The sequence below is a fragment of the Lactuca virosa genome, chromosome 6 (genome assembly GCF_052849685.1).
Source record: "Lactuca virosa cultivar CGN04683 chromosome 6, Lactuca_virosa_CGN04683_v6, whole genome shotgun sequence".
Classification (NCBI taxonomy): domain Eukaryota; kingdom Viridiplantae; phylum Streptophyta; class Magnoliopsida; order Asterales; family Asteraceae; genus Lactuca; species Lactuca virosa.
Genome location: NC_136431.1, coordinates 215,683,224 through 215,700,812, shown reverse-complemented (window position 1 = coordinate 215,700,812; position 17,589 = coordinate 215,683,224). Strand labels below are relative to the sequence as shown.

The 17,589-nt window shown below is 30.9% G+C and overlaps 1 long non-coding RNA gene across 1 annotated transcript; it reads left to right on the top strand.

Moving 5' to 3' along the window:
• Positions 1 to 240: 240 nt before the first annotated feature.
• LOC145121133 (uncharacterized) lies at positions 241 to 2,783 on the top strand. The gene is made up of 4 exons (XR_013714512.1): positions 241 to 812; positions 1,853 to 2,089; positions 2,395 to 2,454; positions 2,562 to 2,783. It is a non-coding gene; the product is annotated as an uncharacterized LOC145121133 (long non-coding RNA).
• Positions 2,784 to 17,589: the final 14,806 nt, after the last annotated feature.

Genomic DNA, 17,589 nt, shown 5'->3' with positions numbered 1-17,589 from the left:
GTTGAAGAAAGAGTGAAGAAGGAGGCAAGCCGATGACGATAAGACACGGCTCCAAACTGAGATTGTAAGCCCTTGTGATTTAATTGTATGTATAATGTATTATTTTAATAGAAAAATAAGCAAACAAATTTTTTTTCTCTCTCTCTAGAGGATCATTAAAGTTAAAGATAAAAACGTCCAAACATACGAATTTTTTAAGTGGAATAAGTCACACTCGCTTTCGATTGAGTCGTAAGAATTTCTAAGAAAACGTCCTTTTCGAGGTACGACAAAATCAGATTGACCTATAAAAGAAAAATAGGTATGAAGGATGACCATATATAGCAGTTCTATTTCAACAAATTTCAGCCTCCACCCCCAACAGAGTCATGCCTTCCGCCATTGATAATCCAGTCGACAAGGAAAAAGTAATTGTCGTGAAGATCGAGCCACCAGCAGAAGTCCACCATGGAACATTCATTTTCGCCATAGCATTTGTTCTGAAATGCATCCTCTACATCGTTAGTCTACTGGAACGTTTCGGTCGCCTCTGGATGTACTATTACCCGCGATTATTTGGGGAAATTATACTTCCACCCCCACTTAAGTTTATTATCATCGGTTTAGCTGCTTTCACTGAAATTAAGTCTCAGGGGTCCGAATTTCCTTTCAAAACCCACCCTCGATCCATGAATGTCGCTGTTACCAGTCTACTCTTTTATGGTTTGGCTTCAGCAGCCCAACATTTCATTTCTACCTGCACACGTCTTGGTCCTGCTTCTGTTTATGCCATTACTGCTCATTCGGGAAGGATTGGTTCTCTGTGCATTTTGGTAGCATCTGTAGCATCTCTGTTCTATATTTGATATATTTTTGATTTCTCTTGTTTGTTGTTCAATATAAATATAAAGATAGATTTAGGTAGCGTGCTGTTACTCATGTAACATTCCATCCCAATATGATGTAGGTTTTGATATGAAGCATTAGCTCCTTAATAAGCACATAGTGCTAGTTGTTTAAAGGTTATTTAGACCAATCTACTCTTTCAGGTAAGACATTATATGATTTTGGACATTGCCTCATGACCTGGCTTGTGGGTTATGTATGTGGCCATGAGCCAACAACTACCTTCCACTATTATTTTACTTGTTTTGAAGATATTTAGACAAATATGATATAATTTAAGGCTTCAATGTTATACATTAAGTATATGAGTTTACGTATTTTGGACATAGCCTTAAAGATTGACTTATGGATTATCGGCATTAAAATTCTTTGAGTGGTGGAGTTAGTAACATCTTCCGTTCGTTAAAATATGTTTGTGTTTGTGGTGGTGAACTAACTATAAGACCTTGGTAGCATGCTAACATGCTATTTTCCAATTTCCACCATCGATTTAGTTGTTTTAGAGCTTATATGGGCTTTGTTAATGGAGTTATGGTAGTGTCTTTGATAATATGCCTATCTATGTCAACTTTATACATGTTTCATGGGATGCCCAACTTTAGGGCTTCTGTGTGCGTTGTTTGATTCCTATGTATATGGGGACAAAGAATTAAAGATTTAATGTTGGTCTTGGGGATTCTAAGGCGCTTTTTATATCATAATTTTAAGATTGCCTTTACTCATATATAAGTGCTTGCTGTTTTATTAGTTTATGTGATGCAGCATAGTGAGAGAAAATGCAGTTTCAGACATGGCTGACAAACCATTAGATTACACTCACAAAAATACCCAAATGAATGTGTATTGTACAATTTTATAAGCTAAATCATGGTATAGAAAACAATTTAGATAGTTGTGCTAAATCATGCAGTATATTTTTTGTTTTATATTTCATATATAACTTATCTTTTCTTTTCGTCTGTTGTAGTTTAAAAGCACTGAGCAGCAACATGGATATGAAAATTGACACCACCACATCATCTAAGGTCATTGCCTCATGATTTCTGCATCTTCTTCTGAAGAGCCTGTTATGTCATTCTACTGAGATATATATGAACTTTCCATTCTAAACACAACCCAAGATCATTAAAATTGCTATCATCTGCTTTCTTATGAATATGCCTTGGCTTCTGAAGCTGATAAGTGACGGAACCTCCAAATTCTGGTGAGAATACTCCTATGATAACCATGAACATCTTTTATTTTACTCCATCTTGTAATAACTTCACTTGTCTATTTAATCAGTATGTTGTTTTATTGTAAATACATATATAGTTTTCATTTGTTGCTTCGATAGTATTACATCTCAGTTTTATTACCACAAGTAGCTACATTCTGCCTTTGATAATGTTACAATAAATCCGTTTCACTATTACAATAAAAACATGTAACATGTTGATTTTGAGCTCGCAAAATTAATGTATTTTGCAGCTGTTGGGCTCTTTTGAATCCTTGTTTTGCAAATTGCAGGTGCTTTGTGAAAATGTTAATCAGAAGAGTGTCAATCAATCGTTTGAGGTGCTCTTCATGGTGATTTCCTTGCTTGTAAAATCAAATAGTTGCAAGTTCAAATAGCTGAATCATGGTATTGGTTGAAATTGAATTGAATATAACCTTTTTTTTTTGGATTGATTTAGGTACTGTTTGGTATGCTTGAATGAGGGAAGGAATGGAATGCATTATTCCTTTCCTATGATAAAAGGCTGTTTAGTTGATCACATGGAAAGGAATGAGGAGTTATTCAACGAATCTCATTCCTTCAAAAAACGTGTTAGAAATGAAAACTACTGATTTTACCCTTCTCCTAGTTTTCATTGTTAAGTTCATGAAAATCCTTAACATTATTGAAAAATATTGCATCTATCCATAAATACTGATGAAGAATGAATGTTTCTGTTTCTGATTTCACATTGTCCCTATCTGGGGTTCAATTACAAAATGATAGAATGCCTCTTATATTACATCAGACCCCTTTATTTATACCCAAGCTAAGCTTCTAGAATCTATATTTGACTTTGACTTCTAACTGATTGACTATTTTGACCTTCTATACTCTCATCAAATACATGATTCTCCTGGCTAGGCTAATAAGTTGAAGTAGTTGAATTGGATCTGATGTTTGATTTCGGATATGTTAAGTTTGTGTGTTTGAACCTAACCTAACTATCCAATTTTTCATTTACATAAGTTAAACATATAATACTTTATTCTATTTGTATACGGTTTATCTTGTATCGGATTAATTATTTTTGTTACAATCTTTTCTCTTATCATATATTAGGATTTTGACCATTTCTGAAAATACGTTACCGTTTTGACCATTTTGACCATTTCTTGGAAGTACATTGCCATTTGCCAACGACCATCTTCAAATAGGATGCATGTTCGATAATGATCTTGTGAATCAGATACTTTGAAGGTTGAATCAAAATTAGTCTTGTTTGCCATGGGCTTGGCGGGACAAACCAATATTTTCCCACTCCTACATGAATGTATATGGATTCAAGATAAAAACTCTTAAAATCATTCAACTCATTATAAAACCATTTTCATGCAAAGCACACATAATGAAACATATATCAAATAACTCGAAAGGTTTTAAATATTTCAAATTTTGAAATCATCATAATTCATTTTTGACGAGTCATGTATTCTGTATTATTTACCTTAATAGAACTTAAGCTATTCTTCTTCCCTTTAAGCTCGTAAATGTCTTAAGCACCACCTATTATCATTAACAACAATTTACTATTAAATGACTAAAATACCCCTAGAGGGTTCTTGAGACAATTGACATCATCTAAAAGCTTATATCTATCCTATTAGTTTATATTTAAAATTTGTGGGAAATCGGAGGTTGGATGCTAGGACATGAGAATTTTAGTTTTTCTTTCACAGATCATTGCACGGTTTGTGTTGTTTCTATTACAGATTGGCTCTCCCCGTACCAAAGTGTAGGTCACCCAAAAAATGAGTATTTTTCTCATTTAAGCCATGTACTTTGTATTCTAGATCTCCAATGACTATCAAACTTCACTAATTTTGTGGGTTCAAACGTTCGTAGAGCTTAATGGGTAATTTTGTAGGTTTGAACGTCTGTGAAGCTTAATATTTTAACAATATGATGTGGGCAAACATACTATATAACAGTACTTTATAAATATATAAAAAAACAAGAACTTTAAGACCGAAAATATACAATTTTTTTGATATATGTCAGATTGAGACAAATTTATATCATTATTTAGATAAAAATGACATGGTATTAAAGATATATTTGTATATATACAAAACATTACACACTAAAATTTATAATTTATAATTTAAACTAGTTATAAGTTATTTTTTCTTTTTAAAAATATGAATAAAACTATTTCCATAAAAGACCCTATATTTTGATTATTTTTTTATACCTAAAACTTTTTTTTCTTCGAAAAAGACACAAATTTAAGGGTTACTTGTTATTTCAGATCTCAACAGGTCATGAACATATAAATTGATTTTTTTTAATAAAAGATCATATATTTTGTATTTTTTTTTCGGTTTAGAACTAAAACTATTTTTTTTTTCAAAAATAAACTCAACTTTAACTATTCATTGTTATTTCATTAACAAAGTCAGTTATATTTTGTATTTTTTTTCTAGGGTTTTAGCTCTTCCAATTTGCTCAATGAGCATTACTTTCCCTAATTTCAAGTTTTCTTCCTTCATTATGGAAACTAAGGTGCTGTTTGTTTTTTCTAAAAAACCACGTCAGACAACTTATTGCTGCGCCACGCAGCACACGCGCAGCACTTGGCCATTCACAACTGTTTGTTTTTCAAAAGACTTATAACTTAAAAACTGCTGCGCGTGTACTACGTGGCGCAACACTAAACCAAATGCTTCAAACCTCTTCACGCCTTACTTTAACTTACTGCAATAGTCTGCAGACGTTAAAAACAAACATACTTTTTATTAAATGTTGCAGCCGTTTGTTCCACCTCTTCTGCTACAGAGGGTTGCAGAGGTGGTCTGCAAACTTAAAACATTTTCCCTTCGAAAAAATCAACATACCTAAGGTATGTTGAAGTCTTCCACATTTTAATTCACAGTTTATCTTCACTATTTAATTTCTCAAAAAAATTGAGTCGACGTCTTTTTGGAAGTGAAAGCTTAAGCAATTGACATTTATTTGAATTCAATTAATAACTAATTGGAAATTTGTATTTAGTTTCGCTTAGATGTTTTGCTATAGCCGGAATGGTTGTTTACTATCGATCTTGATCTCTAGTGTTACCTTTGGATCGTTTTTGTTGTATCTGCCATTTATATACAAACGTTAAAATTAAGTAAGTTTTCTGTGCAAAAACCAATGTGTGATAATGAGTCGATATCCCCTGAAGTATCGGAAAATGTCGGTGAAATTGAACTTACGTTAAAATGTAATGGTGTGTGTCACGTTAAAGATGTTAATGATTCGTCTAATGGATCGTCTTCCCCATCTGTAAATAAGCATGGATTGAGAAAATGGCGGAGGATGCCTAGCGAACTTGTTAAAAATCCAGGTGGTAACATAGATGGTAGAAATAATGGTGATTTGACTGATTCACGGGTTGGGAATTCTATGGTGAATGTTAATGGTAATTCGTCCTTCACAGTGATTTTGGATTGGGTGATCATTTTGTTCTTGCAACTAAGGTAGACTCAGGAAACATGAAGGCCAAAGTAATAGGTCCTCATATACAGCTAGTGCTCCAAGAAAAGGCGTACAATAAGTAGTTCAAATGGGGGGAATTCAACCATTTTAGTTCATTATGGAGATTAGAAAAACAATGGTCAAACTGGAACCATCAAGAAGGCTAGAGGATTCAAAATCGAGAAGGAAAATTCAGATTCCAACATGGGAAACTTTGTCTTCGTGTAGGGACTATTAACTGTAGCAACCAAAAATAGGTTGTAGTAACAAAGAGGGTAACGATGCATTAAAATGAAAAGCCCTAATGCATCAAACAACCCATAAATCCGAATCACAAGAACAATATTAGTTCAGGCACAATAATATGCAAGTTCAACGTATTTTTTTCGTGCTTAATTTTATATATATTTCTTACGTATGAGTCGGGTTATATATATATATATATATATATATATATATATATATATATATATATATATATATATATATAACTAAATTTGATTTGTCAACTTAAAAAAAACGTATTATATTTAAGTTTGTCTATGTTTCGACGTATTTTTTTACGTGTTTATTTTTATGTATGTGTATGTATAAATTACTTGTTTTTTTATGCTTGTGTCAGTTTAAATTCGAGTTTGTCTACGTTTCAACATAATTTCTTTTACGTTTCCGTGTTTAATTTTATTACTTTTCCTACGTATGAGTCGTGTCATATATAATAACTTTTGTTTGTTAACTTAAAAAAGCGTATTATATTCGAGTTTGTCTATGTTTCAACATAATTATTTTTTTTTTGATGTTTTTGTGCTCAATGTTATATATATTTCCTACGTAATAGTCGAGTCACATATAATAACTTTTGTTCGTTAAATAAAAAAATTTATTTTCTTATTTTTATGTACATGTCGGTATTAATTCAAAGTAGTAAACGTTTCGACTTAAAATTAAGTAAACAAATTAGTTTTTTTTTAAAAGTTAACGAACTAAAATATTATATGTGACGCGGCTCATAGGAAACATATATAAAATTAAACACAAAAAAGTAAAAAAGATTACGACGAAACATAGACAAACTTGAATATAATATGTTTTTTTTTAAGTTGACGAACGAAAGTTATTATATATGACCCGACTCATACGTAGGAAACATATATAAAACTTAGCACAAAAACATAAAAAAAATACGTCGAAACATAGACAAACCCGAATTTATATCGATACGTGCATACAAAACAAGTAATTTTTAAAAAAGAAATTAACGAAACGGAAGTTCTAAATTCACGTTGAAACTTTGATCATTTTGAATTTATACCGACATTTATATAAAAATAAGCACGTAAAAATAGTTTTTTTAGGTTAACGAACGAAAATCAAATTATATAAACTACAGTGGGTAAATACGAAAGTTTAGAAATAAAAATGTGAAAATAATATTTTATAAAGTTCAAAATAAAGAAGTCAAAATGATATTTTAAAAAGTAAAGTGGTAGAAAAGCTACAAACTTCTAAACATAAAACGTAGACAAAATTACATAAATGGTCCTTATGGTTATTTATAATCACAAACTCAATTTCTGCAACCTGAAAAGACCAAATTACCTTCATACTAACCGACCAAAACTAACTGTGTTAGCAAAAATGACCGTTCATTCAAGTTTTGGAAACCGCACACATCATGTTCGTAAAAGATAATTAGCCAAGACTAAATTCGTAAACCTTTAGTCGACCTTTTATAGTATAATAATAAGATACAACACGTGTCTCAATCCTTTTTAAAATGAAAGGATGGAGACTTGGAGCAAATAGTTAGTTTTTTTGTTTTTCTTTATGTTTAAAAATGCTAAAATACTTTTTTATTCATATCGTGTGTGTTTAGCGTAAGCGAAAGTTCCAGGAAACCAACACAGAAGCAGATTGACCCATATAAAAAATTTCGAAAGGAAGAATCAAACCATCAACATTGACCAGGTCATTTCGTTTTCAAAAATTTCAACAATTCTGTCTCCACCCGAAAAGAGTCATGCCTTCAGCCATTGATAATCCAGTTGTGGTGGTGGAGATAGAACCACAACCACCCCCAGAAGTCTACCATGGAACACTCATTTTCGCCATACCATTTTTTGTTGAAAAGTCTCAGTCGCCTGTGGATGGAGTATTACCTGTGAATATTTGGGGTAATCATGCTCCCATCCCATCCCCATTTAAGTTTATTATCATCTGTTTAGCTGTTTTTGCAGAAATGAAGTCGCAAGGATCTGAATTTCCTTTCAAAACCCACCCTCTATCTATGAATATCGCTGGTCTACTCTTTTATGGTTTGGCTTCAGCAGCCCAATATTGGAAATCCCACGTTCACTTTGTTTGTGATTGTGAACTATAAGACTTTGTAGCATTCCAACAAATATTTCCACCACTCATTCAGTTGTTTTGGAGCTTAATTATATGGGTTTGGGTTTGGGTCATGGAGTTATGGTATTTTATTTGATAATATGTCTGTCTATGTCAACTTTATACATGTTTCTTGGGATGCCCAAATTTGGGGCTTCTGGATTCCTTATTTGCTTTCTGTGTTTACAAGAACAAACAATTAAAGAATGTTGGTCTTTGGGGATTCTAAGGCGCTTTTATATCATAGTTTTTTGATTTCCTTTATAGGTGCTTCTTATTTTATGAGCTTATGTGATGCAACATACCTAGATAAATTAATGCACTTTCAACATGGCTGGCAAACCATTAGATCACACTCACAAATACCCAAAAGAATGTGCTCTGTAGAATTTTATAAGCCAAATCATGGTATAACAATAGGTTTTCATGATAATTGTAATTTACACTTGTGACAACTTACTAGGAAAAGGGTTTGTAGATACTTTGAGAGCGGATTGGTTCAAAAAGAAAACAAAAATAAGTTCATGGCATGTTAATGTGATTAAACATATGTAAGATATAGCACTAAGTTTTATGGAGGCTTGAAAGTAAAGTAAACAAAAAAATGTTAAATTGAGATAGTAAAGCAACAAAAGCTGGAAAAGTAGGGTGTTATTTGGTCGGTTTGTTCGGTTTAATCGGTTCGGTTTTTTCGGTTTTTTAGCATATTAAAACTAACCAGAACCAAACCAAATAAGGTTCGGTTTAATCGGTTTTGGTTAATTCGGTTACGGTTTATTCGGCTCCGTTTATCGGTATATGTTGTCTTTGACAATATGTTGTCTTGAAGTGTCAATGTAGTCATACAAGTTGTAGAGACAATTAATATATAGCTTTACTCGTATATGAAGAGGGGCTTCCATTCTAACAAGCCTTGAACATTTTCTTTCGATGATCCTCCATTCTAAATGTCCAAATCCAAGAAGGGCGTCCACATCTACAAGGTTTTGCATCATTAAATATCTTCTTTGTAGATCTCGAGTTAGACATCACCGATTGAGAGGAAGAAGAAGAAGTAGCCATACAAAAGATTGAACATAGACACTGTTCGTTTTTCTCTTCTCCAAGCCCTAAATCAAGATATATAAAGGGCAATTCTAATCTGATTATTCCATATCATTAACTATAATGTCATGTAATTTGCCAACTAATTGTATACCTAATGAATCTGGTTGCCTTTAATTAGAATTGAAAAAAAAATACGTGAGTTTGTTAGGTTTTTTTTAATAGACGAAAATGATTGAGTTTTTTTGAACGGTTTCGAAACTTCGTTGGTTTTACAAGTCATTTTTCCGATATTTAACTGCACGTCATAAGTCATGTCATTCGTTGTCTTTCATTAGTCCTAATGAGAATTGAATAAAATCGTAAGTTAGTGGGGTCTTTCTAGACAAAAAGTTAAGTTGGTTAGATTTTTTTAAACAGATAAAACATAATTTAAGTTTTTTTAATATGAATTACACCAATTTTTGAAATTTGATATTTATATAACATTTTATATTTAGAATTATGATTACTGTACCTCCGATTCACCTATGGGGAAGATGATTTGTTATTTATATAACAAACCGAGCGAATAATGACTTATCCATTATAACTTACTAATATTTTTATATTTTATATACTATGAAAACCCTATATAGTTGTACTTAAATATTAATATTTATTAATATTTTTATTTAAATAATTAATTTTAAGATATGATGTCTAATTAAAAAACTAACAAATTAAATGAATTTGTTTCTCATAATTTTTGTGATTACATCATGCTTGACATAATTTTGCTGATCAAAACTTCAAAACGTATATTTCAATGTCGTCTTGAAAATATATTTTAGTGTGCACTATTTCTATGAGAAGATAGATGCAAACGTCTTTTTACACTATTAGAAACATAGCCATAAATGACGGAGGTTGTCGTCTTTCATTCTTCTTTAAAACCATTTACATTTTAGGAATATCAATGCAATGTCAATAAGACAAGGATCGAAGAGCACTTACGCATAAGGCTATCCGGTGTGGGTAACGTCCCACCGACGTTTTATATGATTTAAGAAGGAAACGGCGTTATCAGAGGTTGTGGTGGTAACAGGAAACAACAGCAAACCTGTAACGCACAAAAACGGTGAAGGGGGGCGGTGTTTGTGCCGTGGTAACACCGTTTTCTTGGTGTCATGTCGGTGGGGCGTTGCCCACACCCGATCGCTAGAGCTCTCTAGCAGGGGAAAAGAAGGAAAATGACATGTTAACATTCATCATCATTTTTAAGGAATTTGAATTCCTACAGTAAAATATAAAATTTAAATTGTATTTCCAAAATAACTTAAAATTTATCCAAAAACTATTTTTGATAAACATTATAACTTTTAAAAATGTAATTTTGAAAATACCTAAAAATAACAATAATTAAAAATAAGTTAAACAATTTAAAAAATAAAAACAATGTTAGATAGTTGAAATAATTATATTTTTCGAAGTTACTATTAGATCTTCATAATAATTATAAACAATAAAAACACAATGATTCATAGAAGGATCACAAATAAAAAGAAAACATTCTACCTTCTGAAAACTAAAAGATAGATTATAACCTAAAATAGAGTCCCTACTGCTATCGTATCCCCAAAACCTTCTTCCAAGAATTAAATAAATAAAATGAAAATAACAGAAAATCCACTAAATTTACATTAAAATTTTAATCTGATAATTTATTATTTATTTTAAATTTGACACAATGTTTTATAATTAGTTACAATTCTGACAAATTTACCGGTCAAATTGTGTTGTCTACTGACGTGACATGATGATGTGTTAGTTTTTTGAAGACGTAACATATTGACATGCTATGTTGATTTGTCAAATTGAAAAAAATGTTACAAAAGACACATAATTTTTACTTTTTTCAATTCTAACACTATGTTTTTATTTTTTTTTCTGTTTTAACACCTACTTTTTTTTTTTATCCAAATTGATTATCATTTTTTCCAATTTTGTACAGTTTTGATGACGTAACCTCATTTTTTTGTTTCAAATCGGACATCATTTTTTTGTTCAATTTGAAACCGTATAAATATTTTTTTTTTACATTTGCAACCGTATGCGCATACACACACAACCACACACACACACACACACACACACATATATATATATATATATATATATATATATATATATATATATATATATATATAACCATATTTTTTATAAATACAATGTTTTTACATTCAAACCATAATGTTATGTATAAATATGTATTATAACCGTACTATTCATGCATTATTGTAATGTTAAATAAAGAAGTATATCTGCAAAACAAAAAATCATGAATACATACAAAAAATCACGAATATAAATCAATAGATCAAATTTTATTTTATTTTTATAGTTTTTTATTTTCATTTCTTTCCATTTATAACAATGTAGTATAACAAATCTATCCAATTATAAATTCATGTCAAGTCTTTTGTTTTTTTTTCTAACAATGTTCTTGAAAATAAAAAAAATTAAAATAATTGCCTACCCAGTTTTGATTATATTTACATTTTAAATTTGAATACCTTTTTATGGAAGACATAAAACCATGAATTCATTTTCAATTGGTCACACATTTTCAATTAAGTTTCTCCCACCTCATAATATATATATATATATATATATATAATTTTATCTATTTTCTTATGTATTCTAAAGATTGGATTTATTTTAATTAATTAACTCTCCAAATTATTCATGATTGTATGAAGTGGTTATCTAATAGTAAATTGATGGGTTAATCTTATAAAATATTTTATATTTTGTGTTTTTTCCGGATTAAACCTCATCTTTATTTTTTTAATGAAAAAACCTTATATATATATATATATATATATATATATATATATATATATATATATATATATATATATTTCATTTTTTCCTGAAAAACCCTCAACTGTCTTTTTCTCAAAAAAAAAACCCCTCAACCTTCTAAATGTTTTCAAAAATATTCTCAATTTTTTTAGTTTTCTTTTTCGAAAAAATCCTTACATTTTACAATTTTTTTAGAGAAAAATAAGGGCCAAGAGTGGTAAAAATGGAAAAAATACAAGGTTTTTTTTATGAAAAAAAAAGTTGAGGTTTAATCTGGAAAAAAACACAAAATGTAAGGTCTTTTATAAAATTAACCCTAAGTCGATAAAAAAAAGATATTTATTTCATTGATCATTTTAAATAATAAGATACAATTTCTAATAATTAATGCATTAATTACATTATATTAAAAACATGATTCAAAATTAAATCTTATATGGAAAAGGGCAAAATATTAGGGATTTTAAATTGAATACCACAACCATCTCTTCAATTTGAGGTATATTATTATAATATATCCCCATTAATTAGGAAGATAATAGTAAGTTGGTAATTTAATTTTTAGGTTAAATGAGACTAGGAGAAGACATACAGCGACATTGATTATTCTATTAGAATAGAGAGATCTTATACAATTCAAACGAACTACAAATTAATCCCTCAATTTTACTAGTGAGACAAAGAGAAGACATATGGCAAACATTAATTCCTCAATTTTAGAATAGAGAGATCTTGCTATTTCAATCTAGAATCGTGTTTTGTGCTTAACCCAATAGGCATGTGTATATTAAGAGTGTCACCAACTTGTTATATCGGTGGACATATATATAAAAGAATTCCATTTGCAAATGGTACAACAAGTGTATATTAATACTCATTATGGTTCAGTATATATAAATACATCACCAACATAGGGTATGCCATCTCATGAAAAGTATCATATTTCAAAACCTAAAAGGTATGAAACAAACCTAGTAAGTGTTTTGGTATCCATTCATTTATAGACAAGAGACATGGAGTAGTTTAAATTTCAAAACACTCAAAATATGTTTCCCGGTTGAAATTCATAGTGACCACAATATAACTACAAAACTGATCAAATATTAAATAAGCCTAAGCATGGTCACGCATTTTAGTGTCGAAACTAAATCATCAAGGGGTAATGGATATCATTTTTCTAAATATGGACTAATGAAGAAATAAACATTGATTGAATATATATCTCACGCACTTATTATATTACACATGCCCATGACATGTATGGCTGACTGTTACGAACAATGTTGGAGAATGTCAAGGTATACCACACTACAGATTAATTGTCCATGTATCTTACTTTTACAGATACAAGATGTTACTATCTTATAATTACTCGTGACATGATCCACAAGTAATCTATAAGTGTAGGTTACTATAAAAACGTAAAATAGTGCATAGCGATTACTCATGCCAAGACAATGAGTGAAACTATAAAATACATTGAAACATATCGAAAATTTGAACACATTGAAACATATCGCAAGTGTAATCTAATACTTCCAATTTCTTGAATCACAATATTTAGAAATTATAATAGTATTTTAATATATTAAAGTCGGGAATGATATACGAAAATTTGATATTATTTCGATATATTTTAGTTGCAAAACTATATTTGAGTTTCTTTACTTGGTTTATTTTATTATTTTATTCAAGTATGGTGTAAACCAGACATTAACATTGTGAGGTTCACATAGAGAAACTCATCCACATAAGTTAGAAAAAACTTACCGGCAACCAACATGGTTTGGAGGATAATGTTGCATCTTCAGTGACCTAAAGAAACAAAATGAATAAAGTCTTAGTTACTTAGTCTTTTATCTATATGTAAAAACCTCAAAAAAAACATAATAAAAAAAGGGTGGACCAAGAAAAAACTAAAAATAAAAAAACAAGGAAAAAATCATAACACGAGAGATAATGAATACATAAAAGCTTTTTCATGTTCTATGGGTTGAACCAACATATATATAGTTATAAATAATTATAATAACAAATAAAATCAGAATGTCTTGTACCTAAAATTTGTGTATAACCTCCAATCAAGTAAGTAATTAACAGAATGAATAAATTTTCAAAACCCATTAGTGAGCAGATCTAAAAGATAATAAACATGATATATTGATATACAATTGACAACTTTAATTTGCCATTTGATTGGGTTTATTGATGACTGATTCAATTTTTAGTAAAGCAATACCCTTTGAAGTTGTCATAACTATAAACAATTCCCAATTGTCCTTCTCAAACTAGAAGTAGTATACCATATATCATTTGCATAGTATTTCACAATGCAATACTACCTTGATTGTTTTTAATAATACTCAACTATATACATATTCCAGAAAAAAAAAACAAACAAACAAATTAGTCAAAGAGGTCAAACAGAAATCAAAGCTGGAGCCAAATTTCAACATTTCAACATTCAATCAGATAATCTGATTTCAACATAATTTCAACATTAAATCAGTCAATCAGATAAACAAGTAAACAACATTCAATTTCAACTGGATTATGATAAACTGATAAACTAGTAATGATTCAAGTTCAACATTCTGATTTGTATTACTGATTTCTGTAATGATTCAAGTTCATCATTCAGTTATAAACTATTAAACTGAATAACCTATGATAAATTGATAATCGATTACCTGATAAACTGATAATGATTCTTGATTCAAAATACAAATAATCAAATGAGTGCTTGAAGGGTTGTCGCTGAAGGCTGAATGGTTGCTGCCTGATGAATCATCCTCGATCGACGATGATTGATGAACCGTGAATGATCAATGCTTTTACCGGATTGTTGCAATCGGGTATTCTGCGATGCACAGATCACATATGCGCTCCCTTCTCGCTGAAGCATTCTCGATCAGGACTAATGGACTATCAGGATTTGGGCTGCATAAAAATTAAAGCTGCAATTAAATATACTAAAAAAAAATTTGGGCCCCTTAAAAAACTAGGCCCTGTGCACTGGCCCTTCTTGCCCCCTTCACCACCGGCCTTGCATGTTGTCCCTTTAGAAAGTTATAAAACATTCTCTAATGAAAATTAAAAGGGAGTCACCTAGATTTCTTCAAAGAATTCAAGGTGATATATGTGGACCAATTCATCCACCATCTGGACCATTTAGATACTTTATGGTCCTAATAGATGCATCCACCAAATGGTCTAGATAAATCCACCAAATGGTCTCATGCTTACCCATTATCAGCTCGTAATATGGCATTTGCAAAGGTTCTTGCTCAAATTATTAAGTCAAGGGCACATTTCCCAGATTATAATATCAAAATAGTGAGACTTGATAATGCTGGTGAATTTACTTCACAGACATTTAATGATTATTATATGTCTATGCAAATTGTTGTTGAGCATCCAGTTGTTCCTATACATACAAAAAATGGTTTAGTTGAATCATTGATTAAACGTCTTCAGCTAATAGCTAGACCATTGATAATGAGGACCAAACTTCTTGTTACTGTTTGGGGCCATGCAATCTTACATGTTGGAATATTAATGCGCATGAGAGCAAGTTCATATCATGTATATTCTCCCCTACAACTTTCTTTTGGTCAAGAGCCAAATATATTATATCTGAGAATTTTGGGGTGTGCAGTATATGTACCCATTGCACCACCACAACGTACAAAATTTGTTCCTCAAAGAAGGTTGGGAATATATGTTGGTTATAAGTCAATCTCTATTATAAGATATCATGAACCTTTAACATGTGATGTTTTTACAGCACACCTAGAAGATTGCCAATTTGATGAGGTAAATTTCCCATCATTTGGGGGGAGAAAAGAAGATTCTAGAAAAGGATGTTTCATGGCATGAGCCATCTTTATCATATCTTGACCCTTGCACAAAGCAATGTGAAATGGAAGTTCAAAAGATAATGCATTTCCAAGAAATGACAAATCAACTTCCTGATGCATTTACTCACACAAAAAGGGTTACTAAATCATATATACCAGCTGTCAATGTTCCAGATCGAATTGAAATTCCATATGGACAATATAATGATAAAGTCACTAAAAAGTCTAAAACACTCCTAAAGCGTGGAAGGCCATTCGGGTCTAAGGATAAGAACCCATGAAAAAGAAGAGGAGTATGCACAAAATCATGAAGAAAGTGTTCCTGGAGAAACACGAAATATCAAAATTCCCCCAGGAAAGGAAGATGCGACACTAAATTATCATCAAACAAATAGAATATGCGACTAATATGAAACTGATAATATAAGTGCAATATTTTCTTATTCAATTGCATGTGATATTACGAACGATGATCCCGAACCACAATCTATCATTAATGTCAAAGAAGAAATGATTGGGCTAAGTAGAAGGAGGCTATGCAAGTTAATTTAATTCTCTTAATGAGAGAAAGGTTTTTAGGGCCATTATCCTCATACCTAGAGTTGTGAAACCACTAGGGTATAAATGGATCTTCGTACAAAAAATAAATGAGAAATACGAAATTGTAAGATACAAGGCTAGGCATGTGGCTCAAGGTTTCTCTCAAAGACCTGTAATTGATTATGAGGAAACTTATTCTCCGGTAATGGATGCAACCAGTTTTCGATATTTAATCACCTTAGTAGTCTCTGAAAATTTAGAGATGCATCTTATGGATGTTGTTACATCTTACTTGTATGGATCACTTGATAGTGATATCTATATGAAAATCCCTGAGGGATTTAAAATGCCTGAAGCATTAAGTGCAAAACCCAAAGAAATGTATTCTATAAAACTATAAAAATCCTTGTATGAGTTAAAGCAATTTGGACTCATGTCGTACAATCGTTTAATTGATTATTTGATTGATAAAGGTTATAAAAATAACACTATTTGTCCATGCATATTTATTTAGAAAACAACAACCAGGTATGTGATCATAGCTCTCTTTGCTGATGATCTAAACATCATTGGAACAAATAAAGAAATCCTTGAAGTCGTTGAAATTTTAAAGAATTTTTTTGAAATGAATGACCTTGGGAAAAAGAAATATTGTCTTGGTTTTCAAATTGAGCATATGCCTAACGGGATACTTGTGCATCAATCAAATTAGAGAGAAAGGGTCTTGAAACGTTTCAATATGGCCAATGCCAATCCTTTAAGCACCCCAATGGTTGTTAGATCATTAAATGTTGACAAAGATCCATTTCATCCATGCGAAGAAAATCAAGAATTTCTTGGTCCAAACGTACCATATCCTAATGTAATTGGGGCTCTTATGTATCTTACCAATTGTACTAGACCCGACATTTCTTTTGTTGTAAACTTGCTAGCAAGGTTCAGTTCATCCCCAACAAGAAGACATTGGAATGGGATCAAACATATTTTTCTATACCTTCGAGGGACTACTAATTTACGGTTATTTTATCCTAACAATTCAAAACAAGGTTTGATTGGTTATGCATATGTAGACTATTTATCTGATCCTCATAATTCTAGATCTCAAAACCAGATACATATTCATGAACAGAGGCACCGCAATTTCCAGGCGTTCTCAAAAGCAAACACTTGTCACCGCATCCTCAAATCATGTTGAAGTAATTTCACTAAATGAATCTAGTAGAGAATGAACATGGTTAAGATTGATGAGACAAATCGTTTTGTTTTCATGTGGACAATATAAAGATAAAGGTCCAACTTTAATTTATG